A 26,230-nucleotide genomic window follows, 5' to 3' on the forward strand; every position below is an offset into this window, starting at 1 on the left:
GTGTTTTGAAAAGACTTGGGTGCTGTTGGCTTTACATAGACTCTTTCTAAACATCTGCAGTTAAAGAGCTGTTGGGTAACAGGGACCATAGTGTCTATTCAGTGTCTATTCACATGCCAGCAAAAACCCACTGCAGTTGTGCTTGACTTATAAATGAGAAAGTTTGTTAAAAAGAAGCTGAAAGAGGCAAGTAAGAGCATGAAGAGGGAATGAAAGCTGCTGCTCTTCTGTTTCAACTCCATTGCAGCTGGCAATGCTCACTCTGCTGCAACGTTTAGAAGTGAGCTAAAATCATCTTCACATGCTCAGGTAATTACCATGAGAAACTTGGAGTGACTTGCTGAGTTTAGATGAACTAGACATGTAAGACTCCCAGACCTGCAGGGTGCAAGACATCCTTTGGATCTCCTGTGCTTGAGACCAGCCTAAGCAAGCGGTGGCTCTGCTGCTGCTGCAAAATGCAGAATATGTAAAACTTTTCTCAAGAAAGGATGTTCTTTGATGTTTGGTCTTTGTATACTTTCAAGCCTAATCAGCAAGAAGGGAGATTTAACCCACGAGACGTTTCCAGGGGTTGGAAAGACAAATTACTTGTTGGTAGAATTGCCTTGCTAAGGCTTGACATATTTCAGTGATCTCGGACCTGGGGGTTGACAAAGCTTGGGAAGGATGTGCCACTGATAGTGGGGCAGTTACAGGCCACAAAGACATTTGGCAGGATCCTCAAGGTAAGGAAAAAACTAATAAAGCCAAATCAGCAGCTGTGCTGGAATCAGCTCTGACCGGGTAAAAGGTAATTCAGGTGGGGGCAGATCATGACCATCAACCCAAGGAACCCACCAGCCCAAAAGAAGGGAAAGACTGAGTGTGTGAACTAATTAACTCATGAAGTGAGGAAGGGGGAAACTCTCCAACATGGTAAAATCCTTCTTAGAAAAATATCAACTTGCAAACACAGTTAAAATGTAGGGGAGGAAAGTAGATTCCAGTGTTACAAAACGTATCCTTTGCACTAAATGTCGTTTCAGAGAGAGAGAAGGTTGTTCAAAGGGAAAATTCCCGGATGTTGAGGAACTGATGGCTTTTTGCATGGTTCTGTTGGTGCCTGGTTGTCCATCCCTGGTGCTTCTCCCAGACACAGGTGTGTAACAAGGGCTGGCTTTTCCCATGGGTTGTAGGGTGTTGGTTTCAACTATGGAGTGAGGTGTGTTTTACTCTGGTCAGCTTGTTGTGGAATGTTAACTTGAAATGTTTTGATATCTCTTTCTATTTTTTATCTCTCTCTATATATATTTTTATCTATAATCTCTCCCTTATGTCTTTTGGCTTTTAAAAGCCAGCCCCTGGGCAGAAAAGCTACAGCTCCTTCCCTGGTCTGGAACAGGTGTAGATAATTTTAGACCTTGATTTATGTGTACCAAAGGGTCCTACACTCAAAGCAACCTTTATGGGTTACTTTTATATATCTGTTGCTTTTATATAAACTTTATTGTAATAGCTGTTGTAGTGGATCACTACAGCTCTTCTGTCATTTATTGTGTAACGTTAAAAAAACAACTCAAACCAGGGATAATACTCTGCCATCTGTTTGTAAAACAGTGTGTTTTTGGAGTTTATAGAAATGGTGTAAATGATGCCTTGAAGGGCTACCTGGCCTGTTGTGTTTTTATTAACCAGGATGAAACCAAAGATCACTCCGAGTTGTACTTTGTGTTTAAAATTTACAGGTCTGGTTTACTTGTCCTTTGATAACACAGCTGCTGTAGTTGTGATAAACCAGGCCCCTTCTGAGCCAGGAAAAGAATGCTCATAGAGAAAAAAAAGAGAAGAAAGTTCTACAGTGCCATGAAAAGGATCCGGTAAATGTTTAAGGCATATTGTTGTAAACCTTATGTTTGCCTTTTTTTTTTCCTTTTTTTCCTTCAAGATAAATGAAGTTTGGTAGTGAGAAGAAGAAATGCATTTCAGTGTGTACAGCAGAGAAATGTAAAGTCTTTGGAGTTTTACAAGGACCAAGTGCTTAAATCCAGCTCCCAAACCAGTGGAGGAAGATGAGTGCATGGCACGGGCCTGCTTTTCCCTCTCCCAGCAAGTGTTCACAGCAGTGAGACCCGAGGTTGTGCAGCTCTGCTCCATCAGGGCTGATCCTGAGCATGGGGAGGGGTGCAGGTTGCAGAGCCTGGGGGTGCACTCAGCCTTGGAAACGTGTAATCAGGATGGGCCAGGTTGTTCCTGGAAACTTTTGTGTTTCCCTCCCAGCCTTTCTGTTCTACAGCTGTTCAGTGGCTGCCTGGCAGTTTGTGCTTTGCTGGAAGGCAGCTGTGGGCTGTGACACCCCAGGACAGGGTGGCAGCTCCTCCAGCCCTAGACCTGCCAGAAAAGAGGAGATCTCGCTATTCCAGATCCCTCTGATTCCTGCTCTGTTGGCTACACTGTAGAGATAGTGCTCAGAAAATACACATGGCACCCATTCCAGCCTGGAAAAAGGCTTCTCAAACAATTTCCATGTCAAATCCTTAGAAACTCCATCACTAGAATTGGAAATGAGGACAGATTTCCCCACCAAAGGACAGATTTCAATGGATGTGAATGTGGTGTTTTGTCTTTTGAACCCCTCAGAATGTGCTGTGGTAAAAGAAGAATATTCCTGCTTCTTCCCGAGCAGGAGCAACATGAATGTGTCAAGTCTCCTACAACCTCCTGGGATCATCAGCCTGTTCAGGAAGTGTTGAATGTTACAATCAAGTACTTTATTTATAGGAGGCTCGGCTTAATTTTTATTCCAGTGTATCATTGCTGCAAGGTACTCAGGAAGATGCAGCTTGATTTGCTACAGCCTTTTTCACACAGAACAAAAACCCCTGGGAAATGCTTCTCTGACTCTTTACACAAACCCTGTCTGCTTCTGACCCCAGAGGCATTGGGAAAGGAGGCTCTACACTGATGTCCCAGCTGGAGGAGCAGAGTATTTCTGCTGAAACAACCTCTGAGGAACATGGGAGGTCTAATGAGCTGTATTGTGCAATCTGAGCAGAGATTTGTGGTAAAACCCGTGGTCACAGTGCTGACAGGGGCAGGAACTCTGAAAACTTGCTTGTTCTTGACAGCAGCAGGTCTAAACATCAGGCCTGAATTATACCCTGGTGTTTAAACAATGGCTTGGAGGGCCAGCTAAATCCACCACCAACTGTTTTCTGCTTTTCTTTTTATAGCTGTGGCTTGTAAAATTTTTCTTTTGGCTTTAAAAAAAATTATTTGCTGTAAAAAGAGCTATTGATCTCCTCAACTTTATAATCTTTTGTCCAGTACTCTGTTCTCTGCCCCCTCATCTGTGGTGAAAACCAATACTGGTAAACATCTGGTTATAAAACAGTTTCCAAAGGCTTCTTTGGTTATCCCACCCTGAGGAATCCTCCTCTGCTAACTCTAAGGCCTTTTTCCAAACTGTTTCCAAAAACCAGCCTTCCAAGGCCTCAGTGAGCTGGAGTTCAGCACCTCAGGGCTGGTTCATGGGGCTCTTTGAAAGGCACAGCTGGAGCAAGTGTGGTAATGACATCCACACAGCAGGGCATGCTGTGGGCTGTGCAATATCATCCTATTCCAGACTCGAAATTTCTGCTGAAGAGCCTCAGCTTTTTTTAGCCATGGAGGTGGTTTCAGCTTGACATGACAAAGACATATTTAAGAACTTTTCCTCCTTGCTGGGTATCCTTTGAGGAGTTTTTTCCTTTAGTAAAAAAAAAAAGGTTTTAAATGTCTTGGAAACTTTGCCTCATGTTCCATTTTGTGAAAGAAGGCTGGGCATAATTAAATACATAATTAACTTTGACACTGTTGATATGTAGTTAAAACTTAATATGTAGGTGAACAATTTTATATCCAACTCTGCACTCCCCCTTAGAAACAAAGAGCTCATCTGCCTTTAAAATGTGTGTGTGCAGGAGTGGAGAGCAGTGACCCAGCTCTGTGAGCAGGGCAGCTGTTTGCATGGAATCACAGGATGGTTTGGGTTGGAAAGGACCTTAAAGCTCATCTTGTGCCATGGGCAGGGACACCTCCCACTAGAACAGGTTGCTCCAACCTGGCCTTGAAGAAGTTTTGCCTTATTGAGTCTTCACTCTGCTCCTTGACTTTTTGAAACCCAGAGTCCCCCTTCTAAAATTCCCCACTGCATCAGGCCTGGTCTGCATTTCTATATATTTTAACATCCAGACCTGCAAACACAAAGCCATGCACACATAGAGCTGGTCTAACATATTTGTTAGCAGTGTTCAAACCCACAGTGTTTCCCAGTGAGAGGGTCACCTGTTCAGCATTTATCTCCCTCTGTACTACTCTGTGCATTTCAGATTTAAATTGTCTTACACAAAAATTGCCATTTACAAGGTAGGGCTTTGATTTCTCCCTGCCAGAAAAAAGTACCTGTCAGTTATTTCCAATAGTGGGTATTTCATGATTGTTAAGCTCAGATATTTGCGTGGCTTCAAAGCAACACCTCCTGGCAAACCGTGGTATTGCTTGTGCAGAGAGAGACCTTCCTGTTGGGATGATACAAGACAAAACAAGGCTGCGGAGGGGTAGAATCATTGAATGGGTTGGGTTGGAAGGGACCTTAGAGCTCATCCAGTGCCACCCCCTGCCATGGGACACCTTCCACTAGCCCAGGTTGCTCCAAGCCCTGTCCAGCCTGGCCTTGGACACTTCCAGGGATCCAGGGGCAGCCACAGCTTCTCTGGGAAACCTGTTCCCAGACTACCAGTGACCTGCAGCAAACCTCCCTTGTGGTTTAGTGTGCAAATCACAGTGTGATGGACGTGGCTGTCACAGCTCCCACTGGGGGAGAAATAAAAGTGGGGAGTGTGATCCAGGATTCTCTAAAATAGTGCTGCCATACAGGTGTTGCTGCCTTTTTTATTTCAGTGTGCTGCTTTACAGTGGACGATATCACCAAAAGCAATGCAGCACTTTATCCACAAAAGGCCCAAGCCAGCAAAGGATGCTTGCTGTCATCCCTATAAATGGAGGTCAGTGTTCATCTTTGCCCTTTTAATTTACTCCATTTTCCCTATCCCAGCATCAAGCTGACTGGCAGGAAACAGAAGTGTGAAGGGAAATGCAGAGCGATTTCAGAAAGCTTCCCTAGTGCTCCAAGCACCCCATTCCCAAACAGTGTGGGTGTCCCTAGGAACAAGCTGAAACACTACGGGAGACGTGGAAACACCCCAGGACAAAGAACACGGGGACAGTCCCTCACTCACAGCGTTCACACGCGGCTCAAGGTGCTGCTGTGCTGCTCTGGCATCGCCACGGGGCAATCCAACCCTCTGGAATAACGCGAGGAGTCAGGAATGAAGAACACAAGCCGAGGGATACAGAAGTTTGAGATGCAACATAAATGTTCGTACAAGGAAGCGACACAAGTCACTGCAGAGGGACATTTCTTGGAGGAGATGGTAACAATGTCAATGAGGACGATGAAAAGATACAAGTAATCAATAAACCTTTCTGCTCTCCATTCCGGAGCCGTCGATGCAGCACTAAAGAAACTCTTCTGTGTCCAGCGGTAAAGTACAATGTTAAAAGCATCTGCCAAAGCTTCGCTTCTTAATATTCAGTTTGGCCCGGCAGGCGGTGTTTTAACTCATCCCCAGCGTCCTGGCCGGTAATCTCAGCCTGTCGGGGCTGCTGTCACTGAGCCCTTGGAAACGGGGGGACCCGACCGGGACCGGGGGGACCGGACCGGGACCGGCCCCTCACGAGTTCCCGCCCAAACACCGCCCGCGCGCGCTCCCACAGGCCCCGCCCACCGCCCCTCAGCCCACAACCCCAGCTCCATCAGACCCCGCCCATCGCCCAGCAGGCCCCGCCCACTCCACGGTAGACCCCGCCCACTCACCATCTCGGACCCCGCCCACGCCCCTCCTCAGACCCCGCCCCCTCAGACTCTGCCCGCGCTCTCCTTTCAGACCTCGCCCATTCTGCTTCAGACCGTGCCCGCGTCCTCTCAGACCCCCCCGCGTCCCCTCAGATCCCCCCACATCCCCTCAGACCTCTCCCGCGCTCCCTCAGACCCCGCCCACGCCCCCTCGGACTCCGCCTGCCCTCTCCATTCAGACCTCGCCCACGGCGGCTCAGACCCCGCCCACTCCTCACTCAGACCTCGCCCATGTCCCTTCAAACCCGCCCACTCCCTCTTAGACCCCGCCCACCCCCATTAAGCCCCGCCCTCTCCGGTTCAGACCACGCCCAGGCTCCTCACTCAGGCCCCGCCCACCGTGTTTAAAGCCCGCCCGCCGCCGGCGCGGTGCCGGAGGTGACGTGTGCGGGAGCGCGCGGGGCGGAGCGGCCGCGCCGGCGGGGACGCGGCTAACGGGGGTGAGCGGGGTGCGGGTGTTGGGAGTGCCGGGGTATGGGGGGGCTTGGGGAACGGGGTGCTCGGTTAACGCGGCGCTCCGGGTATTGCGGTGCTCAGGGGTGTCAGCGTGCCGGGGTTACGGGGTGCTCGGTTAATGTGATGCTCAGGTATTGAAGTGCCCGGGTATTGGGATGCTCAGAGTTATCGGGGTGCTCGGGGTATCGGGGTTCTCGGGGTATCGGGGTGCTCGGGGTATGGGGGTGCTCGGTTACCGCGGCGCTCAGGGCGCTGTGCTCGCCCCGGTGCCTCCTCTTCACTGCCCTGGCTGAGCCGGGAATTGCCCGCTCCTGTTTGCAGGCGCGGGGCTCCCGCGCTTGTGAGTTATATACGTAAAAAAAAGGACTTTCTCCTCATTTAAAAGAGCAGCCGGAGTTGCTCCCGTGGCACCGCCGAGGTGCGGGTGATGCCTCCTTGGAGGCGGGTGAACAGTCACGTTTTCTCCGCTGTCCGGGCAGGAGGAAGCGTCGGAGTAAATCTCCAGACGGAACCTGGAGCAGATCCCGGCGGGGATAAGCCTGTGCTGTGTGTCCTGATCCCGGCTGAGCAAAACGGCCCGGGGGCCCTTGACAACAACAAAAATCAGTGCGGGCTTCTATGGCTTTGTACCCTGCTCGGTAAAATAATAATAAGTGTAGGGATTTTGATGCTCCTCTCACCTGGCAGAAGTTTGGGAGGGTGGAAGGGATGGATTTAGCGGATGTTTCACTTGGAGTATCTGGTTTAGCCCAGAGAAGTGCAGCACTTAAATTGGTGAGGAAAGGCAGGGACTGGAGTAACAGGAAAGGGGGAATGGCTTCAAACTGACAGAGAGAAGATTTAGATTGGATTTTACAGGGAAATTCTTTCCTGGGAGGGTGGTGAGGCCCTGGCACAGGTTGCCCAGAGAAGCTGTGGCTGCCCCTGGATCCCTGGAAGTGTCCAAGGCCAGGCTGGACGGGGCTTGGAGTAACCTGGGCTAGTGGAAGGTGTCCCTGCCCATGGCAGGGGGTGGGACTGGATGATCTTTAAGGTCCATTCCAACCCAAACAATTCCATGGTTCTATGGCAGCCTTCTTGTAGGGAAGGGCAGTTCTCAGGGCAGAATCTCATACCTCTACCTTATTTTTGCTAAGTGGATGGAGGTGGCTGTAAGTAACACTTTCAGGCTTAGTGCAAAGAAAATAAGACCTCCTGAGAAAACAGATAAAAACCTGCCTCCTTTCTTATTTGAGCTTTGTGGGGGTTTTGCTGCTGAAAACTGCTGAGGCCTCGCGTGCAGTTGTTCTTTTATCCTCTAGTTTTACTAGTTCAGAGATAGAATGATCTTAACATACTGATCTCATTCTCAAAGCAGAGCAAAAAAATCAAGGTAAATACTTTCTGCATTCGCTCCGGGATGGATTTGAGTCCTGATTTGATTTTCCAAGGAGGCATTAGAGCCGGGAAAACTTGCGTTTTTCGTGGTAACTATATGTATCAGGAGGTGTAGAATTTCAGGAGCAGGTTTAATATGATATTGTTCCAGAAAAGTGGGGCCCTGTGCACCTCTTTTCCAGCCCTCTGCTTGTCTGTTTTCCTTAGTTCTCATGGACAGGAGTAAGTGCTTGTGTGGTGGGCTGGATTCACCTGCCAGTTAGCACCATATGGAAATGGAATCCGTGGAGCTGTGTCTGTATCTGGGCTGGTGCATCCAGCACGTCTGCCCATTAGGCAGTTTAGGGATCAAAATCACTTAAGCTGCTCCTGAAAGTGTTCCCTGAGGCTGCACTTCCCTGGACACGCCTGCTGTTTGTGGTTTGGCTCTTTGGTGGTGTTACTTTGTTGTTTTATTTTGGATTTTTTTGGATGAGAGCTGGGCACTACTGTCCATCTCCCTATTTCCTAAAGTGGCCCATACCCTCAGCCCCCTCCCTCCACTTTGTCACTGTAGAAATACTTCTATTTTGTTTCCTGAAAAAATTCACCTTTGGGTGGTGACCAAACTGGTACCTTTTGAAGCATTAGAAATGTAGAACTGGAGAATTTTCATCATTTTACCTGTGGTGGTTATCACCAATAACTCCACTGGAATCACTGCTAAGACAGATGCTCATGTTTAGAGAACAAAAACAGTATTTGCTAAATGTAAAGATGGGAGTGCTAACAATAAATAAAGAAATCACATTTAGACACAGAGAACAGGTGGATGAAGAATTGAAACAGATGTAGGAAACAAGAAATTATTCTCAGTTGCTCGATTTTGGACTGAACTGTATTTTAACAGCTGTTTCTCACATCAGAAAGATCTCTGTCCAAAAAGATGATAAAAGATGAGACTACTGGCAAAAATTAGATCAGATGCATGCAGAGAATGTTTGTTGAATATAAACAATTTGACTACCTTCACCAAGGCTAAGAACAATTAACTGAAGAAAAATCACTGTTTATTGTGTTATTTTAAAGTCTGTGTTGGTACAGCAGCTCATAGATTTTACTCAGGTATTTTGTGGAGAGTAAATGCTTCTCCTGGTAGTGTCCAAGAGTTTTATGTAAGCCTTTGTGACATAGTTTGATGACTTAATTGCAGTGTTAAAATACTGCTTCTGGAGCAAGTGCTGAATTTCCAGACCTTGGTGTGGTTTACTTTGAAATGCTTTTTGCAGTGGGGCTCCTGACCCTGCCTTGAATCTGCTCTGCAGTTTACAAGTGCCATTGTTTAGGCTCCTTTCATGGAAATATTTTCTTTTAGGTCCCTTATTAGAATTATTAAAGCTGAATCTAACTGCTGTCTCTATAGAACTTACCTTCATAATTTGTGATGGAGAAGATAACTTGCCTTTATAAATTTTTTTTGTAGAAATGACAGTGTAAGCTTTAATAAACTCCTATATCCAGTATTCCAGGTGGGTCTCAGCAGTGCAGCGCTCCAGTTAAATATTGACTTGCTGTGTAGGACTTTGGTCTTGGGTAATCCTTGCTGAAATTGCAGCCAGGGGAAAGGTATTGTGGCAAATATAATCACTTAACATCCCCCCCTTCCAAACTAGAGCCAGTCTGGATGTGGGGAATGGTCCCAGAGGAGACTCCCAGGGTTGGGAGTCTCTGCTGGATGCTGTGAGTGGATAACCACGTTTGTACCTGGCTGTGGGGGCAGTCTTTGTCTGTCTCTCTGTAGTGAAATATCTAGAATTTGGGGTCTCATTGTCGGTGCCAAGTCTGGTGGTCCTTTCTAATCTTGCCCTTATTCATCCTGGTGCCTCTGGCTGGCAGGAGTGGTGTGTGCCAGGAGCCCAGCTGGCAGGAGGGCTCGGCTCTGGGACTGTGCCTCCCACCACAGAAGGCTCTTTGTGCCTTATGGACACGTGATCCCCTGAAAAAATAAACATTTCTCCTTCTTGCAGAGATTTGCTTTCAGATATGAACTGAGCATAACTGTTTCAGCATTTCCAGCGTGCTCCATCCCTCCCTCCTTGCTGTTGTAAGCTTTCTTGCAAAGGTCTGAAATCTACTTGCTAAACTTCATTGCAAATAGAATCCCTCTGGAACTGAGCAGATAAATTTTGTTCAGGATGTGGTGTGTATCATTTTTGACTGCTTTGCTGTGGGGAGCTCAGCATGCAACACAGAGCCATATATTCAAAAAACCCATTTTTTTCCAGCTAAGAGGCTTTGTGCATGGGAGGCATCTTAGACTTTCTTATTTGCTTGTAGGGAGCAGGAATTTGGTAACAGAAGGTTGGTAACAAAAAAAAAAAGGCAAACAAAAAGTAATCTATAGTGCTTTAGGCGAAGGAATTTCTGCATCCTTTAATAGTAAAAATATCTTGAGCTGTTTATATGTGGAGGAATAAGTTATTTTATATCTTGAAGTCTTCTTTTTCCTGTCAGAATCTGGTTCTAGGAAGATTTTTCTCTTGTGTTACTGGAAGAAGGTTGGGTATGTCATGTGTCAACTTTGCTATAAACTGAGGTTTCGACGGCAGAAACCTTTTGTTTTCGATTCAGGATTGGGTTGATGAATCCTGTTTTTAACTTCTTATCTTTGAAACCCTTTCCTTAAGTGTGATGGGTGTGAATTGAAGAACCTGTAGAGGAAAAAGTGGCTCAAGTTTTTAGCATTCCTGTAATTTTTCCGCTCTGTGAGTGCTGTGTTGTGGTGTGACTCACTTTCAGGTGTGTGTCACAGATGTGTGGCTGCTTGATGTGACTGAGGTCAAGATTTAGGCTGAGCTCCAGATGGTGGCCAGAGGATTACTTGAGGGCTAATTACAAGAGTTCTTTGTCTAAGTCTGAATAGTTACATCACAAAGATTCTTCTTTAGTGATTCATCAGGCAATTTAGTTGGGATAAACACCACAACTTTTTCACTTTCTGATGAAGTGTTTTTCCCTTTGGCTCGTGTTGAGCTGTACCCCAGCACTTGCAGGCTGTTTTAATGGGCATTCACTTCCTGACTCTGACAATGGGATCTCTGGCATCTTTGAACTCTGGATAACTCTTTTTCTCTACATGTGTGGCCTACATTTCTCCCTGCATCCATCTACAGAGCAAGGGAACTGCTGTGGTGGGAGCTGTGAACAAAGGCCAGTGCCTGTGGTTTTTTCAGGCATAGACTGCCTTGAGTTAGCAAAGCTATTTTTGGGGTTCCCTCGGGGAGAAGGTGGTCAGGGTATTCAGCCTTGCAGCTGAGCAGAGTCAGCTTTGGTGTCACTGTGCTGGGTCAGCTGGTGGTGGTGGTTCTGTCAGAGAGGATCCCAAGGGGGTGTTAGTGAGGTCACCCGACAGCAAACTGCTGAGAAAACATTCATTTTGCTCTCTTAGTTTGTTATTGTTGCCAGGAAACACCTTGTGCACGTTTCAGAGGCTTGTGAGTTGTGGCTGCTCCTATCTTAGCTCAACAGATTTGCCCTGTGACTCCTGGATAAAGGTCAACATCCCCAGCATCCACACCTCCGGATCACGGTGCCAGCCTGTCTCGTCAGGATGCATTGTCCCTCTCCTGGAGGTGCCTGGTGCTGTGGCCACTGCAGTTGTGGCCTTTGGTCTGTGGCAGGATGGTTCAGTGCTGAAGGGGATGAAATTTCCTCTCCGTTTTATCCTTCCCTGTTTCTGCACTGTTCAGGTATCCCTCAAAGAGGAGTTTCCCACTCATGCTGTGTGTCCAGTGCTGGTGGATTCTGGGGAAACCAGACCTCAACCCAGCCCAGCACCTCGGTGCTGGTGGAGGAAACGGTGCTGGGGTCTCTTGCTGGTGGTGCTCTGGGCCTCGGGGATGCCTTAGTTTTCATAGAATCATTTGTTTTCTACCTGTTTTTCCTTATAACAACCTGAAGTTCGCCATGTTGCTCAGTGGCATTAGGGCACTCCTTTGGGAATGAGCGTGTTTAAAGGTTGCTTTAGTGGTAGGGTTGCTGGAAGGACTCCTCTTTCCCTGGGTGCAGTCAGTGTGTCATACACCTGACACAGACTACTGTGACCTTCCTGGTTCCCTTAGAAACAGAGCACTCCTTTAATGGGTTATTTATATTCCTCGAGGTGCAATGTCCTGTAGTTTGGATGTACTTTCCTGTCTCTAGGGGGAGGAAATACTGGTGCTGCTTCACTGATTTGGGACGTTCTCCTGGCTAGAGACTCCTCCTGCAGCCTGATGGGCACAGAAAGGTGCTGGCTGTAAGATACAGGTATTATTTTTGTGTTCAGTCATCCATTGCCTGTTCCTGGGGGCAGGAGCTCTCTGGGGAGAGATAATCCAGGCTGTTGATAGGCTCTGTTTAGTGCAGTCAAGTTGAGGAGCTCAGTAGGCTGACCACTGAGGGCAGACCTGGATTGAAGCCTTCTAGCACTTGGAGCCTTAGGGAATATTTGCACAGTCACTTTTCCTCGTGTCTGGGGCCAGAATATACAATCTGCAACAGAAAGTCATCGTGATGTGTCGTAAGAGACAAAAGGATTTGTCCAGGTTTCCCTTTGCTTTGTTGGGGAATAGCTGGCCTGGGGACCAGCCCTGTGAGCTGGCTGCTTTTCTGGGGTTCTGAACACCCTGAAGCAGCAAAGATCATTCCCCAGAATCCAGGTGTGAGATTTGGGCAGTGCCATCTTCAGAACCCAGATTGCTGTGAAGTCCCTTTGCCTTCTTTTCCAAGAGGAAGTATCGATTCTCTTTCGAAAAGTGTAAATCTGAGCCCAGGCATCCTGGTTTGTGCAGTGGGAGGCTGTTGTGTGTCTGACCTCAGGCTGCTCAAGGTTTTACCACACGTGACACCTGGTGTTGCATCAGATGATTGATGGGGGATTTTGTTGATTCCCTCCTGGCCAAGGCATCCTTGAACCTTCTATTTTGAGAGGTCCATATGGTTGCAGGGCTGAAAGAAAGCCCTAACTTCAGGTTTGTGTTGTGTCTCATGGGCTGGTGCTGGCAAGTTCTTGACAATTACAAGAGCCCTCTCTTCTCCAGCATGTACCAGGAAAGGTGGTAATAAAGAACCTGCTCAGCCTCTTTGTGCTCAAGGAGCTCAGTGTTTCCTTTGGAGGTTACAGGACTTCATACTCCTTCATTTCCCTTCTTCCCTGGTAAGTCATGCTGTTTCCAAGTTGTTCCCTAAGATTTCATTTCAATCTTTTTGCTGAAACCTCACATCTCCAGGACAGAGGTGCTAGACCACACTTGTATGTTGAGAGAGGACTTTTTCCCCCCCATAATTTGAGGATTAAATCATCCAGTCGTTCTTTGAAGCTACTACTGAGAGAGCAAGGCTATTGCCGGAGTGACTTGGAGGTACATTGGAGACTCTTAGGAGCTTGTTTATGCTCTGTGTGATGAGAGATATTCCTTGTCCTCCTTTCCCCCGGGCTAGCTCAGATTATGCTGATAGCATTAGTGAAGAACACTTCCAAGTCTGATGTCACTCTACTGCAAAAACCTGGAGGTTTGTTGAGACACTCACCAAGCACAGGGACTTTGCAGAGTCATCCAGGAATGAAACTGCACTTTGTGGGGCAAAATGTACTGAGATTGCTGCTTGCAGGGAGGACTCTGACACTTGTTTTGAGAGGGCTGTGAGAGGGAGTTCCAAGCAGAGCTCTACACACACGTTGTGCATGTGTGAAGTTACCTGACGTTCAAGAGAGGTGCCTTTAAGCACTTTAATCTGTATTGTCTTTTTGACACTCTACTCCTCTTTTTGTAGTTCTTTCAAACTCTAGCAGCAAATTGAAAGGACTGAGTTTGGGATATATGCAGGACCTCCATGCCTGTGAGCCTGCAAAGGGAATACCCTGTGGGTATTCCTGTGGGAAAAAGCTCTTGGGGACACTTTGCATCTCAAGCAGTGAAGTGTGAAAGTGGAAATGGACAGTAATTAATAATACCAAGCTGTAATTATTGGGAAGGAGGTGTCTTTTCCTGGCTAGTGGGGACCTTGAGAGTGTGACCTGAGTAATCTGAAGGAGCTGGAGCCTTGAGCAGCTTTGTGACTCTTTCACAGACGCTTCCAAAAGGACGCAGCATTGATAACGGGAACTGCAGGATGTGCTGGGTTGAAATTTTATCTGCCTGAGTAGCTGCTAGTCCAATTCCATTAATGTTTGCATATTTAATAAACTTTTAATGCTGGATTTTAATGAGTTGGCAGTTATCTCTGAATACCCAGCAGCAGCAGCAGTCACAGAGTCTAGGTGGCTCTCAAATGCAGATTTCCCTCACTTAGAAGACAATGTGGCCTTTCCTTGGGCAGTCAGCACTTGACAGGCTATGGAATGCTTTGATTTGGTTTGTATTGATGTACATCAACAGTGAATTCTTAATTTGGATGGAGCCCTAGGGTTAAGTTTTTGGGGGAGGAATCTTTTTAAAAAGCCAGATGTAAGAGAACATGACCTTGGTTAATCTCGTAACGCACCATTGATCTACTTGGGATGTTTCTTGCTGGTGATCTAATTATTTTGGCTGCAAAATGGGACTGCCAGGGAAATTGCTTCTAATGTGGCATTTGCTCTTATACACTCCCAGTGCTTTTGCTTTGCCTTTTTTTTTTTTTTCCAAATTTATATCAAACTCTTCCTAATCCCAGGCAGGCTAAGAAGTGCCCTGGCTGTGCTGCACAGTTGGAACCAAGTGTCTCTGAGCTTAAGGAAGGTAATCAATCATCGAGGCAAAATTCAGCAAGAAGTTCATGTTTGGGCTTTTGAGATAAACCTAAGTGTAGTTAATATGTCAGTATGTCAAATGTAGCAGGCAGGGTGAAAAGGGACTTCTGATAGCACAGTGTTTAATTCTCAGTTCTGGCACCAGTGTGACTTTTATTAAGTCCCCTGCCCATTCCCAACCTTTAGGATGAGTTCTCAATATACTGCTATAATGTAGATGGCAGATGTGTAAGCTGTGAGGGTAGCAGGAAATAATTCCTTATAACCTTCTCTGAGATAAGACAACAGTAATTCAGTGACTGGACCCATCAGATGGGTTTCAGGTGACCTTTCAGTGGGCCTGGTAAAAAGCAGGAAAAATCTAATGTTTATCTGAGCCATATTTTAAATTGATGTTCTTTTTATATCTCCAGAGCACCAGTTTGGGAGGAAGAGCAAAGAGACTTAAGGACAAAAACTGATGGACCATTACATCTTCCAAAATGAGCCTACTCACACTTTTCTCCAGGAAAATAACGTGTCTTGAAGGTGAGTAGGTTTTGTATGTGACAGATGAGCTGTGTGATGTCTTGGGCCTTGACCATCAGTATTCCCAAAGACAGATCCATCCTCGTTTCAGCTTGGCCTGACACTGCCTCTCTGGGCTGGCACAGCCCATGGAAATGTGCTTGTGAGAATATGTATTTTATCACTGGGAGAAGTAGGGAATATTTTCCACCATACCAGTGAATTATTATTATTATTATTATTATTAATTTGGAAACCCTTGAAAAAGCTGGAGTGCTTAGTGAAAGAGGTGAGCCATTGGGAACATGGGTATTTTTTGGTGAGTGGAGAAAATGCAGGTGCTTTATTTGCAGGATGAGAAAGTTAAGTTTGTAAGGCAAACTTTAGTTTAATTTGGTGAATGTATTAAATTACATAAGGCATTTTGAAGTGCCGTTCCAGTTGTACCTCAGATGATATTTTCAGTGTTCAGAAGAGCTGAAGAAGAGTGCTTGTTATCAAAGATGATAAAGTAATTTCCCCAAAGTAAGGAACATAATGCTTGAATGAAATTAAATCAAAATTGTATTTTGTAGAGGTTGTGGTATCTTTTATGTTATTTTTGTACTCAGCCCCTTAGGGCTGTAGGCAGTGACCTTACAGTTTTGTTTTAAAATCCTTTAATAACAGAAATCAAAATGGGAAATGTTACATAAGTCCTGCACTCAACATTGAAATAAAACCAGGGTTTCTGAGACAGTTAAGGTTTAAAATATCTTGGTTTAGACTTTACTCTCACTTCAATAAATAATGTATAAAAGGAAGCCGCATAAGCCTAAGTTTGCCTGCTTAGCAGTTTTAATTCTGATTTTTTAATTAGGCTAATAAATTTGCTTTTCTGTTGGTTACTTTATTGATAACTATTTTTTCTGTGTTTTGGTACGAACCAAGTAGTAGCTGTAGACTCAAAGATAATAGTGGGGAGTAAGTGGTGAAACGTGGGTGGCTGTCAGTTGTCATTCTGTCTGCACAGGAATTGCCCTAAAATGTTCAGCATTGGTGTCACAGGCCTTTTGTGCATAAATGCTTTCCTGGGTGAGGAAAAAGGCCTGGCAGAAATTCAGCCTGAACTTTTTTTCCCGTGGTTTTGCAGATTTGCAGCTGTGTCTCACTAGTTCTGTGAGTTCCTTAAATATCTGTATATTTGGTAGCACTGAGAGCCTCTCAGGAGTGTAGGGCTTGACAGAGGGGTGAGGAGATGCAGTGTTAGAGGACTTCACTACATGAGGAAGAAAGGGCTTGTGGCTGGAGAGAGAAATACTGTTCACAATCACTGATGCTCTTTGGTGTCTGGTATAATCTGCACAGCTCTCCATAAAAGGATGGAAAACTGAAAGCCCCAAAGTAAAAGGGGTCAGCAAGTTCTAAAATGCTCTCTTGTATTGACTGTTGTTTTCCAAGTGTCCTCTTCAGGTGTTATCAGTGAACCTCTGGCCAAAAGAACCTGGAAAACTAGGGAATCTCACCTGGAAATATTTATTCTGGTAGAGTTTGTATTTTTCTGTTGTGTGGATGAACAGAAATATCTCCTCTTCCTTTTGCTCTCTTCCTCCTGCTTTCCCAGCCTGTGAAAAGTGCCACTTTAATCTGTGGAGAAAGATTGGGCAGCAGGGTGGAGAGAGAGAGAGGGGAAGAGTGAAAAGAGGATATTTTTTGCTGCTATAAAGCTTCTTTGTTCTCCGAGGTCAGGAGGAGCTGAGCTCCCAGTGACTTCATGCGCTCTTCTGTTACCTGTTCTCGTAAGCCTGAAGGGGTGGATCCTCCTCCCTGTGAGTCACTAAGTAAATATCAGGCAGTGCTGGTATTCCTGATACTGCTCCGAGTACTTGTGCCCGTTTCTTGTGTGTTGTTTACTCGCTGTTTTCGTAGCTGCTATCACAGCCCAGCAGATTTTGTCAGCACGGGGGCTTCTCACGGTGTGCAGCTGGAGGGAGGCACCTGCACCGGAGCCAGGAGCTGTTCCAGCCTTGTTCCAGCGTGGATTTTTCAGCGGTAGCTGGCAAATATTTGGAGATATTTCCAGTAAAACAGTTGGTTCTGATTCTTGGCTCCTGATCAGAGGCAGCATTGTGGTTTGCCAGATGGCCCTGCGAGCTGGGTCTGGTGCCTGCTCCGGCTGCATCCCCCCTGCAGGGCAGGGCAGGGCAGGAGGGGCCTGTCCGGTCCCGAGGGAGCTCCGGAGCACGAACTGCCCAGGGCTGGCAGGAGCTGCAGCTCTCAGCAGTCCCTTCCTGCTGGGCTGGCTGTGAGCACAGCTGGGTGCTGCAGGCAGGGCTCAGAGCCCTGTGCCCCGGCAGCTGCTGCAGCTGGGGGTGGCTCAGGAATGATCATAGTCTGGGTTGGGAGGGACCTTAAAGCTCATCCAGTTCCAACCCCCTGCCATGGGCAGGGATGCCACTTGTTAGCCCAGGTTGCTCCAAGCCCCATCCAGCCTGGCCTTGAACACTTCCAGGGATGAGGCAGCCACAGCCTCTCTGGGCAACATATGATGGTGTGGTGGTGTCTCCTTGAGCAGATCTGAAGCTTCCATGAGGGGACAGGGGGCTTCAAGAGTTTGTGCTCACTGGGCAGCTCTGCTGGGGGGGAATAAGGCATGTTATCATGTTATCCACTGGCTCACCCACATACCATAGGACTGGCATTCCAGTTTTGGATAACCACTTGGTTTTGTCCACAGTCTGCATTTGTGTCCATTTTTTATGTGGATTAGACTGTATCAGTCTTCTGTCCTACATGGAAGACCCTGGATAGGTGTAGATGTCCCTGGTGGCTTCTTTCCCTTGCTTGTCTGCCCCTGATATGTTGTCACTTGTGGCTTTATGGCATTTGAAAATGTCTCAGTGTTTCTGGATAAAATTCTCATCTCATTAGGAAAAAAATGTGCCATCAATTTAACCTGAATCTGGACCAAATATGGACAGTTTGAACCTTGGGCAAAGACTCACAAATGGAATGATGCTGCCCACCCAGAATTGGTTGCCATCCTTATTTTCTCTGGGAGAGGGAACATTTCAAGTGCTGGGTTTCTGGGACCATTCTGGGGGAGCTGATCAGGCCACTGGAGACTAGAGCTGCGGGGCAGAACTGCACCAACTTTTAATTACACCTTTGCTTTTACTGATACTGTCCTCAGGGCTTTGCTTATCCCTTTCTGCCAAGGGAAGCTCTTCCAGCCACCTCTAGAGACACTTGATGTCCAGCTAGTCCTGGGGTTCTGTCTTTCCTGGAGATCCTGAGGGTTCCATGGTATGAACTGAAAGCCCAACAGATGCAACTCAGCTGTGGTACAGGCAGTGTGAGCAGCCTGAGGCACAAATTCCTGAGGGAAGATCCATCAGATTCATCCCCACATTGAATTTATATCCAGTGTTCCAGCAGTGGATTTGACAGCCTTGGTTGCTGGATATGTGTGGGCATTTTGGGATGTTTCAGTTGCCGTGTTGGGAACCATTTGTTTTGCTTCATCTGGATGTGAAATATTACCACTGTGGCCTGATAGGATCCACTCAATGGCACAGTGTACAATCAGCATCAGCCCGAGGTGAGCTCTTCACCCACTGCACTGTGATTAACTTGCTATGAACAAAACTTCAGGAATTCCTGCTCTGGGACCTTACTGTGCCAGGAGGAACCTGCAGCCCAGTTTTGTTAGAGAGTAAGTGTCCAGACTGAAAGCCACTGCATGTTTTTCTTGTATTAATATCTACTATTAAGAAGATAATTTTTGCTAAGCAGAGCACATTAAGCTGACACTTAGTTAAGGGAATAAACTGTAAAATCCACATTGGAGGGAAAAGGAGGTATCGCTTCAGATTCCTGTGGTGGTTTTTCCAGCTGGTAGAGTAAAACAGTTATATTTTCATGGTGTTTTTTCCCTACATTTAAATATTGTGTTTGATTACGTTCTTATCATGTATAACTTTTAGATACTGATTGGTATGCTATGGGTGCAGCAATCAGTTAACTGTAGCTTTGCCAGGTAGCATTGCCTGTCTACATGTTGCCTTATCAATTAAGATATTGTTTCTCAAGCACGTTGCACTTGCCTTCTTGAAACAGAATTACATCTCTATTAAAATAACATTTGCTCAGTGCTCCCAAGTAAAGGAGGAGTTTAATTTTACTGATAAAGGACCACGATCAACTTATACTTAATTCATTTACCACTTGACTTGGTCTCCTTTCTCTGGTGCCTGAGCCTGTAATTTCGAATAGCTGTGTTTGGAAAGCTGCTCAGTTCTGTGTTCTGATGCCTGTTACCACAATTTATTTTTCCTTGAAATCTAACCACTCTGAGTTGATGCATCTTTTTTAATCTCAAGTTTAATCTCTGGGTTTCTCTTTTTAATTTACACAACCTTGATAAAAGCAGCCAGGTTATGCTGAGGTCAATTTGATGATAATAAATTCCTTCTCTCCTTCCTTAAGCCAGAGTGTAAATGAAATAAGCTAAATTTACTGGCTGTTCTTCATGCCTTTCTGTCCAGTGCAGAAGAAAATTAAGCTGTTTTGACCTTTCTCTGACACTTGTAGTCAGTGAAGATGAGGGCAGAGAGAAGCTTTGTAAAAATAAATGAAGTCGATATTGGTCTTTCTAAAATTGTTATTAATGCACTCCAATGAAAGCCCCAGCCTGTGAAGGCAAGTGCAGGCAATCTCAGCTGCTATTTCATCCACCTCCAAGTTTTTGTTCCACCTTTAGAGCGCTTTGTCACAGAGGTTTTGAGGTGGTGGCTCCGAGTGGGTGCCATGCCTTGGGTGAGCTGTGTCCTGCCCTTCCCCTGGCACTGCCAGGACATCGCCTGGGCTGAATCTGAGCAGGGCTGGCTGAAATCAGGGGCACTGGGGGCTTGGGCACACCCCTGGCAGTGATATATATCTGTAAAAAAAAAAGGCTTACAATAACCTGGAGGGTTTCATAGAGTCACAGAATGGTTTGGGTTGGAAGGGACCTTAAAGCTCATCCAGTCCCACCCCCTGCCATGGGCAGGGACACCTTCCACTAGCCCAGGTTGCTCCAAGCCCCGTCCAACCTGGCCTTGGACACTTCCAGGGATCCAGGGGCAGCCACAGCTTCTCTGGGCAACCTGTGCCAGGGCCTCACCACCCTCACAGGGAAGGATTCGTTCCCAGTATTTACTCTAAATCTTTCCTCCTTTAGTTTAAAACTGTTCCGCCTTGTCCTATCATTCCTTATAGTCCATTCCACTTAGGAAGGAAAAACTGAGTTCACTCATAGTTTACTCACAGTTTACCACCCAAACCCTAACAGTGTGTGTGCTGCTACTTTGTATTTTTCTGTTATATTTGAAGAGCTGAGCTGTGTGTTCTTAAATGGGTTGTGTTCTCTCCCCAGAGTGTGTGTAAGAAGGGGAAAACTGAATGTTTGTGTGACCAAGTGTTGCAGCAATAGCAGAGGGTGCTGTATCTCAGCCCAGGTAATTCCAGGTCTGACAAACCCCTACTTGTGCATTCCTGCTTCTCTGCTTCTATTTCCTAGACAGCTGTGCTTGCACTGGCTGACTTATCTTAACAGTGATTACACTGGTACCTTTATTTGCTCTGCCCTGTGCTGATTCCAGCCCTCAGCCAGCTCTGTGTTTCCAGAGTCAGGATGGGCAAAGAGGAGACTGCAAAATGAGCTGGTGCTTCATTCCTTGCTTGTGGATAGGGGAGTATTTTACACTGAGAACCTGGACAGCATAACTTGGTGGTGAACTTGAACAGTGGTTGGTTGTTTCAGGCATAGACTCCAGGAAATCGAAACCAGCCCTGATTTTCGGCTGATAGAAGAGTTTCAAAACGGGTGTTGTGGCACAAAGCAAAGGCTTTTCTGGATGTGCTTCTCCTCTAGAAATTCCTGGTACTTTCAAGTAGCATGCTGTTAAAATGATGCAGTTAAAATGATGGCCAGTCTTTGGGAAGTGCCATGAGAAAAATGCGAGGGATTTGCTTTCTCACAGTACAGAAACACTTTGCATCTCTTAAAAAATTTAACAATGCAGTGGTCTTTATATTGGACATCAGATAATACAAAGGCAAGGTCAGATTTTGAGTTGAGTGTAAAAATTCGTCCCCTTTGGTTTTGGTGCTGGGTGTGATAGTTTAGGTTAAAACAGGCTGAGTGTTTGTGTAGCCAGCTTTTGAAAGCCAAGCTTTTCAGCTCCATGCCTAAACTTGTGGAGACAATTCTGCATTTTATTAGTGTGTGATACTTACTAAGGCTTCTCTTCTTGAGTATTATAAATGTATCTGCCTATTTCTTAGAAGGATGAGGGGAAGAAAACTATCTTGCCTAAGAAATAAGTCTGTTTTAGGGTTAGACAGAAATGTAGCTTATTTGGATCTCTTGGAACGAATGCTGTTAAATGAGCTTTTCTGAATTTTGTTATCACTGAAGGATTTTTATACAAAAAGTTCCTATATATATATATATATATGGCTATAGACATGTCCAGTGAAAATGGGCAATTTGATTAAAGCCTGAATTAAGGAAGCGTTAGAATGGTTGCCTGGGGCTTCAGCATGATTTTGCAGTGCTCTGGATGGTTAATACAGAATAGACTAACTGCTAGGACAGAGAAGCCCAGAATAATTTTCCTTGTCCCAGTTAAGTCAAGAACTATTAGAGCAGTGGAAATAAGGTTTCAACAAGAGAGGAAGAAGGGGTGAGGGACGTGTCAGCTCTGTCTTGCTGGTGAGAGGGGAGAGGACCAGAAGTTGGAAAAGAAGAAGGGTGAGCAGCAGTAACCAGTGAAAACAGACTGATGTTGCATGTAAGTGGATTAGCAATGATTTTTCATTTAAGAAAAAGGAGGGGACGGGGCAAACCGTGAATATTTGATGTGCAGGTCAAAGGAATATGGGATTGTCCTTGACCTTCAATGAGAGGCTTCTTTGCTCTCAAGGCTAATGCTTGAGCCATCAGGAGCTGTTTCTCTCCAGCCCAGCACCACCAAACTGTGCTGCACTGGCTGCACAGGAGCCCTGCCCTCACCCCAGGGCTTTGCTTCCCTGGTGCTGGAGCACAGAGAGCACAGCAGCTCTGCTAAACCCCTTCCACTGTCTGGCTGAAGTTTGGAGGAGTGACATCAACTACTTGTTTAATGTACCTTTTTCACCTTCTTTTCCAAGGATATGATGTTTTCCTCTTGTCACGTCTCAAGATATTTAATTGTGACACTGCAGTAGAAGTAACATTTCTGAGCAGCATATTCAGGGACCGGGGGGTTGAAAGGAGGGCTTGTGTGAAGGGTATCTTTAACTTTCCCACTGCAGCACCCTGTGGTGGTTTACTGGGAATTACCAGTAAGCAGAATTTCTGGTCTCTCTTTGAAGTGCAAGTGTATCAAGACAACTGGGAGGAATGGAAGGGTGTTGTGGTGTTACACAACAGTCCCACATGCAGCTGCAGGTGTGAAGGCTGTTTGCCCAGCAGCACGACCAGTTACTGTTATGTTTTTGGTTGTTAGCCTTCTAGTCCAAGGCAATAATCAATAAACTGCCTGTTAGAAGAAATGGGTTCTTTGCTAAAGGGAAGAGGTTCTGCTCTTCTCTTCTTTGCAAGGAGCAAACTCAGTGTTGTGCTGGAGGATTGATCTGCAGGAGTCATTTCTGATAGTGCTGTATCTTTATCCTCCTGCCAGCAGCCTGGCTTCAGAAACCACCATCCCTCATTCCATTATTCCCTTTGCCAAGTGAGCTTTGAATGCAATAGTCCTGAGCAGCTCCCTGTCCTACCCTTCGACCATCTTTGGGATGACCAGTCATGCTCTCAGCAGCACAAGAAGATGGACCAATGTGTTGAGGCTTGCAGGAGGTATTCCAAGTCCTAGGGAACAGACTGTTACTGCCTGTCCCCTCATTCTGAACTGATGATCTGTCTGGAGCAAGAGAACTGTTCTCACACTTGGGTAAAAATACGATCCCTTCTCTTGCTCTCCCTGGTCTGTATTTTTCAACATCAGAGTTAGTTTTGATGGTTGTCAGATTAAAGTACAGATGTCCCTGTGTAGCTGAGATTCATTATCTGCTCAACACATTTGCTTTTGAACTATTGAGAGCAGTGAGCCTGTGTCTGATGCCTCCCCACGGAGCACATGGGAAGGAAGAAGTGTGATCAACCTGTTTGTGACACAGAGGAGGATACAAGGCAAACCCAAAGGGGAGGCAAAGGGAGCATTAAGTGTACTTTTCTGCTCAGCAAGCTCTTCTCATGTGCCAAAGGAGATTGTCCTTTATGTTGTCTCAGATGATTGTATTCACAAAATCCAACCTAGGAAAATCATACCTGTGTTAGACACTGATCATCAACAGTCACTCTTATTTTGTGCCTTTCTCTTGATTACCTTTGTTACCTTGGGCTCTTGGCAGAAGCAAAAAGCCACATCATTCTGATTGCTTCATGTTCCCAAGATGTTTTTTGAGAGAAAATGTTTCCTGAGCTTTGTTCAACCTCTGAAGTACAATTTGGTCTTTCTGGGAATCGTGTGAAATCAAGTGACTGCCTGGAGCAAGAGAATATGTACTGAAGCTGCAATAGCAAAGACCTTGATATCAAAGGCCACCTGCTACTTCTCTCTATCTCTTTAGCCTTAAGTTTACCAGGTTGTAAATTCATTTTACCTTCCTACAGAATGGCTGGCAGGTCCTGAGCAGATGAACTGGGCAGTTTCTCAGGGATTAGTTCATATTTATATCCCAGTCAGAATTTTTCTCCTGCAGAAACTTGGTATAGTCTTCACAAAATGTACCAAGTTGTCTTTCTGCCTCCTTTCTGGATGCTCCTTTTACTATTTTCTTGGTCTTCCTGGTGTCAATCAACAAATGCATGTCAGCACACAGCTTTGACCTTCAGGTTTGCAGCCCAGCTTGCACAGACACCTGCTAGGAGTAGAAAATATTGTCCCACAGTAGAACTTCAATAATTGTCTTCCCCCCCCCCCCCCCCCAAGCCTTAGTTTATTGATCAGCCTCTGTAAAGAATTTCTTATGAAAAACTTAATTGAATTCCTGGACACTTTCTGGTTGAAGAAAATGGGGAAAAATATCTGACAGTCTGTATTGATGTGGCTGAACTTCACACACACACAGAGCATCGATTAACCTATGTTTTCTGTTCATGGTGTGCATTTTATTTACTGTGCTCAGTCAGAAATGCATTTCTAGTGAGCTGGGATTGTATTTATGGAGTGAACTATATTGGTGTTGTAAAACTGATGGAAAAATCTTAGACCACTGTGCCCGTGCAGGTCTGCAGGCCTGTGATCCTCCCCTGGTGTTCTGGTCACATACTCTTGGGTGGCATTTCCTCACCCTTGAATGTGCAGCATAAAGGACAGAGCACCTCTTCAGTCATTTTGCTTTTAAGCAGCTTTAATAGTTAAGTTTGGTAGAGCTGTTGTAAATTTTCTTCATTTTCAGTCTAAACACGTATGCTGTGGCCCCATTGATGCTGTGTGGGATCAGGTATTGCTGTATGTGCAAGGTGCCATCATTTTTTTTTGTTTGGTTTGTTTTGTCTGCTGTTTGGCACAAGAGAGACTCCCCTGGCCCCCAACTGCTGCCAGCAATTACAGACAGGTGCCTGTCCCCAGTGGGAATAAATGTTTCCAGCCAATATTTACAGCTGGTTCTGTCCTGAAAGAACAGAGTTTTGGCTCTCCAGTGAGAATGTGTAAAATACAGCTCTAGAGGTGGCTGGAAGCTTCACTGGTTGCCCTTGAAATGCTACAGAGGGTTTTGCATGGCAATAACTAAAGCTACTGAATGTATCTGTGCTTTCTTCTGAGGCAGAGGGTCCTGCCCTGGGGAGTGACCATGTCACTGTGGTCCTGGTAAGGAGAGACCCCCTGGCACAAAGCATTACTATGGTTGAGTCTTCTGGAGGTGTTTTGTGAGTCTGTCCATGAGCTGCTTCCTCGGAGATTTCTCCCTTCTGCAGCCTTGGGATGAGTATGAGGTCACCAGGCAGTGTTTGATAAGAGATGGGGCTGTTTCACTTACTCACTGCCATCTATCTTGTGTATTCAAAGTAAGAGAGAGGTTTTTCATCAGGAAAAATAGCATGGCTGTGTCACAGGAGATTGCAGTTACAGTAGAATCATATCATAATGTGTCAGTGTAAATATTTAATGTTTTCTGTCATTTGAGTAGCAGGGCACACCAGCATTTTTGTTGTCATCTGTATCTTTTTAATACTGGATTTGGCTTCTTTCTCCAGAGGCCTGCAAAGGTCACTGCTCTTGCAAGGAGAAATGCCAGGACATCAGCTTTTGGGAAGCTGAAAATTCAGAGCAGCCAGCAGGGAGAATTGAGGTCCTGCTTTATGAGAGGTGATGCCTTCCTATGTCAGGTGTATGTGGAAGAGCCCAAGGTGCTGTCCTGGCTTTGCAAGTTTGTTCCCAGCAGCAAATTGCAGTGAAAAAGAGGCTTCTGCTGTGTCTGTACTTGCAACATTTAGTTGTGTCCTTCTTGTAGGTTAATTGGGGCATTGCTGTGGGTTTCTGTTTCTTCTTAATTTTTTTTTTTTACTACTCAGAGAAGAAAACTACTTGTTGGAATTGCATCTCATGGTCACAGTCACAAATGCACTCCCAGCCTTGAGGAGAGTGCAAAACATGAGAATACTGGTGTATATGTTCTTTAATCTGTTAATACTTTTAAAAAAGAAAACCTACACTCGTGGATGACCTACACGTGTTGTCTGGAGGTTTCCCAGAGGCTGGACAGATTTCAGGAGCTCTGTAGCTCTTGTCATGTGCTATCTCCTATTTACCAGGGTGTTCAGCTGGATGAGGTTCTACTGGGAGTGAGGAAGGCCAGGCCAAGGGCTTTCCTGCTCTTATTCCATGCTTGTCCATTCAGCAGTCAGGGAGGGCTGACTTTGGGATAAGTGACATAATTCCAATAAAACAGTTGTGCTGCTGGGGTAGAATCTGTGTCTAATTGAACCTTTGTGCTTGATTTTAGTGAAGCCACACTTTAGGATTGCAGACTGGGAAGACTAGATACAGTGGTGGAGACAACAGAGGAGTTGTATGAGTTTCAGCAAGTGGGTATGGAAACAGGAAAGAGAGTGAAGTATATATATATTGATATATATGTATATATATATATATATATATAAAGAAAGGAAATAGGCTCCTCTCTGAAGGTGGAGGGGA

General features: G+C 45.7%; 1 protein-coding gene across 1 annotated transcript in view; it reads left to right on the plus strand.

Moving 5' to 3' along the window:
* The first annotated feature begins 6,324 nt into the window (after window positions 1-6,324).
* The window catches only part of MAP3K13 (mitogen-activated protein kinase kinase kinase 13), a 71,726-nt gene continuing 51,820 nt past the window's right edge, over window positions 6,325-26,230 (plus strand). The window contains exons 1-2 of the mRNA XM_027703784.1: window positions 6,325-6,375; window positions 14,933-15,047. The gene's annotated coding sequence lies outside the window, so the exon portion shown is untranslated. The remainder of the gene's footprint in view (window positions 6,376-14,932; window positions 15,048-26,230) is intronic.

This window comes from Neopelma chrysocephalum, unplaced genomic scaffold (genome assembly GCF_003984885.1).
Source record: "Neopelma chrysocephalum unplaced genomic scaffold, ASM398488v2 Primary Assembly neopelma1_252, whole genome shotgun sequence".
NCBI classification, from domain to species: domain Eukaryota; kingdom Metazoa; phylum Chordata; class Aves; order Passeriformes; family Pipridae; genus Neopelma; species Neopelma chrysocephalum.